Consider the following 4,307-nt stretch of genomic DNA (forward strand, 5'->3'; position numbering starts at 1 on the left):
TGCTTTTCACAATTTTATCTCTCTTTCATTTTTTTAAATCAGATAGGCTTTACTGTGTAGAGGAATTTGACCATTTACTATTGTATTCTAAGAAATAAACCTACTAGACCAAGCATTCAAGGTAATTTCATTTTTGCAATAGGAGGTATAATTGAGGAATCATATTTTCAATGTAAGACACTATCTAAAACTAGTCCCTGGTATGAACCCTGGTCAACTATATACAATCCTCTTTAATATGGCCTTTGATAGTATTCATTTAGAATTCTAGTGCAAAGCCTCAAAAAGGGCACTGAATGAAATTAGTTTCTAAAAGAAATGGAAGCGGAAGTCTCTTTCTCTGAATTAACGACAATCTTAAAATCTCAACTGAAATTGCTTTGAAACAGCACATTAATCCACAATGAAAATGTTTGCAAAGCATTTAAAAATACAAACAGGATTAACAAAGAACTCTCCAAGGACAAGATATATTTGATTCAATTTTAAGACCAGAAGGAAAGTTCAGTGCCTTAACTTGTTTTTTTTTTTTTTTTTTGTAAAGAGGGTTAGGGAGATAGATTATAACTAGCTGAGGGAAAAAAACATCTTCTCTCCCAAACCCCAATTTGAATATTAAAAAGTTTATGTAATAATCAAATATCACCGTTGTAAATGTAAACCTAAACATGCTGATGGAAGAAGTGCATGAAAGTGCCTGAGAAAATGTTTCCATTCTAATTTTTACAGAAATTGCTGCCACAATCAGTAGGGGTGGGAGGTGGGTGACCAACTGCAGCTTTTTCTGGTTGCCTTAACTATGCCAGTTTGGCCTTTTTCTGGGAGTGATACTACTAGCTTCAGTAAAGCACTACACAGCTTCAATAAGAACACCTGACTCCACTTGTCAAGTAGTAGAGTCTATATCTGTTGCCTCTTTATATCTGTTGAGTCTTCTCCTAGCGTCTGAGTCCCATGTGCATGGTCAGCCTCACTAAAAGGAGGGCAGTTGCGATTACAGATCTCTAATGAATCATTAGGAGTTTCCCAGACAGGTTGGGTTAAGGTCTCCATTCCCTCTATCAGGCAAGTTAGATGAACACAGCTTTCCTCTGCTTTTGTGAGTGCGTGACACACTTGTATATGGACATAATCCTGTCTGTGCATATACATAAAACAGTGGTAGCATGGCTGAGCGGTCTAAGGCGCTGGATTAAGGCTCCAGTCTCTTCGGGGGCGTGGGTTCGAATCCCACTGCTGCCAGTGATTCTTTTGGCAAGAAGGTTCCTAGGGAACTACAGGCCAGTCAGCCTCACCTCCATTCCTGGAAAGGTGATGGAGTAGCTCATCCTGGCCACCATTTCCAAGCATATGAAGGGCAGGAAGGTAATCAGGAGTAGTCAGCATGGATTCACAAAGAGGAAACCACACTTAACCAACCTGATAGCCTTCTATGATGGAATGACTGGCTGGGTAGATGAGGGGAGAGCAGCGGATGTTGTCTGCCTTGTCTTCAGGAAGGCTTTGGACACTGTCTCCCATAACATCCTCACAGGGAAGCTCAGGATGTGTGGTTTAGATGAGTGGACAGTGAGGTCTCGGCTTGAGAACTGGCTGAATGAATGGCAGAGCTCAGAGGGTTGTGGTCAGCAGCGCAGAGTCTAGTTGGAGGCCTGTAGCTAGCGGTGTCCCCCAGAGGTCAATACTGGGTTCACTGTTGTTCAACCTATTCCTCAGTGACCTGGATGAAGGCACAGAGTGCACCCTCAGCAAGTTTGCTGACGATACAAAACTGGGAGGAGTGGCTGATACACCAGAGGGCTGTGCTGCCAGTCAGAGGGACCTCAACAGGCTGGAGAGATGGGCAGAGGGGAACCTCATGAAGTTCACTAAAGGGAAGTGCAGAGTCTGGCCCCTGGGGAGGAATAACCCCTTGCACCAGTACAGCCTGGGGGCTGGCCTGCTAGAAAGCAGCTCTGCAGAGCTTATTGTCCGGAGGACTTGGATGAGATTTCTGAAATGCAGTGTGCTTTGCAATAGGTCTGTAATGGAATTACCCATAATCACTCTTTACAGCCACTGTTGTAAGGAAGCCAGAGTGCTGTTAGGGTCTCCATGATGTTACTTGCACCCCAGAGCTCTCCTGTGCTGTTTATATATGGTCTTGCTCACACCAAGACCAGTAAAAGTGATTTAATTGGTACAAGGAGTAGGATCTGTGAGCAAGTACTTTTGGATTTCTTTAGTTACACAGCCCTACAGCCTATGAAGGCAAGCACCTAGCTCATCATCTAAACTGACTTTGTGCCAGTGGAAAGAGAGGTATGTTCAGGGACAGAAACCATCCCGCCTATCTGGGACCCATATTTTATGGAGGAATGAACTGACTTCTCTCTCTGTTGAATGCAGGAGAAGACTCAGCAATGTGCTTGGAGTAGATGACCAAGTTTCAGAAAGCTAAATTTAGATGAGGGGAACCCTACCCAAGACATCTTTGGGCTGGTCCTCAGCTAATCTACGTGCACCTAGACCACTCCCTGTGATGGAGTGCATGCTCATTTCCCCCAGGAAGAAAGATTTGGCCTTTTTAATATAAAGACAGCATTCTGGATCCAGAGAGCAACAAAAGAAAATCTGTAAGACAGAAAACAAAAGGTATCCAAAACAGAAATAACAAATAAATTCCTTCACTGTTCATCCATAAATGACCTGGTCCCACCTTGAGAGCATGTTGTTCCCTGCAGGCTTTTCACCAGCTTCACAATTCTCCCTTGTGTTCACGTTTGGGCTGAGCTGAGCTGTAGTGCCAGATATGAAACTGCTATCACTGTTCAAAGACATTTCAGTGCTGCAAAGTGCAAGTGAAGGACAAAGGCAGCTGGGAGTAAAGGCGAGCCCTAGGAAGATGACATAGAGCATCATCTACAAATTGCCACGTCTGAGACAGTATGGGCTTAAGAAAGCTCATCCTCACACGGAAGAAGTAATTTCTTACCCAGCATCAGTCTCTGGCTTCACTTCCACAGCTAGTGAGAAGTAGCTTGGTGACCACACTGATGAGTGTGAGATGAAGTCCTCCTGCCCTCTCTGTCCTGTTCCTCACTTTTTAACTTGCATGTCTGCACACACATCTCAGCACCTGTGCCATGGGACCCTGTTTTTAAAGTGAATTTAGAATGAGATGAACAAGGATTGTTTTGGGAGCAAAGAGCAAGCCTCTGCTAAGCCTTAAAACCTGATTTTAGTAGACTTATTGATTGCTCCAGGGTGTATATGCTCATATGTATGTACTTCTGCAGTAAAAAAGTGCAGCAAAAATGATTAAACACATGAGGAAAGAGGCTTCCATCTAAAAGGTGATTAAAAAGACCAGCATTGTTTAGTTTGCAAAACACAAGAGTAAAAGGTGATATAACAGAAGTAGAGAGAAGGGGCTATTTATTCTGTTTTCTCTCAAGAACAAATACCCATGGAAAGGTGAAGACAAAATTCTGAAAACATTTGTGCAGTGTATAACCAGCCATGTAACTCATTGATGCAAGATATTAGGCAAATTTATCAGAAATATTTCTAAATGTATTAAGACTATGAATAATAAGCCTCAGTTACCTAGGATAAGGAAAAGAAAAAACAAACAATCCCCCAAACTGTAAGGACAGTTAGTCCCTGTCCTTGCACTCACATTGGTTAGAGATGGAATTTTATTCCCCAGAGGAACAGCATTATTTATTTATCAAGTGTAGAACAGGGGAGTGCTCTCTTCCTTCAAGCAGGAGGTGCAGTAGAAGGCAGGTCGGTAAATGAAGCTGTGTGAGGTCATTGTCAATAGATTTCCTCCAGAATACATAAACTTAGTAACAGTCAAGTGGCTCAGGTTTAGTTATTTTGTTCTCAGCTGGTTATTTTCCCCAAGGAACCTTGACTACTGCTAGATAACAGTCAAGGCTGTGAATAAAAATGGAATTAAATATATTCATGTCCTTGCAAAGTTCTTTGTTAATCCTACTTGTTTCTATGTACTTGTAAATGCTAAGTAAACATTTTCACTGTGGATATAACCTATTTTGAGTATAAAAGAGAAACTGTTGTACCTCCAATATTACTCCAAGGTAGCAGTGAGTGGAGTCTGAATTTTAATGGTCCCTCTGTATCAACCTGTGCTGAAAGAAGCCTAGCAGAGAGAGCAGCTCAGCGCGCTGATGTGACATGGCAGCCCTGTGTCGTACTGCTGCTAATGCTAAAGGCTTCACTCCATCCAGCCCGGGAATTTTCGGTTTGTACTGTCAGATCTGGAATACGCTGGAAAGCAAGGAAGTTGCTGCTGCTAA

At 42.5% G+C, this 4,307-nt stretch overlaps 1 non-coding gene across 1 annotated transcript; it reads left to right on the forward strand.

The window, feature by feature from the left end:
- The first annotated feature begins 1,160 nt into the window (after positions 1 to 1,160).
- TRNAL-AAG (transfer RNA leucine (anticodon AAG)) lies at positions 1,161 to 1,242 on the forward strand. The gene has a single exon. It is a non-coding gene; the product is annotated as a tRNA-Leu (tRNA).
- The last annotated feature ends 3,065 nt before the right edge of the window (positions 1,243 to 4,307 follow it).

Source organism: Apteryx mantelli, chromosome 13, assembly GCF_036417845.1.
Source record: "Apteryx mantelli isolate bAptMan1 chromosome 13, bAptMan1.hap1, whole genome shotgun sequence".
Taxonomy (NCBI): domain Eukaryota; kingdom Metazoa; phylum Chordata; class Aves; order Apterygiformes; family Apterygidae; genus Apteryx; species Apteryx mantelli.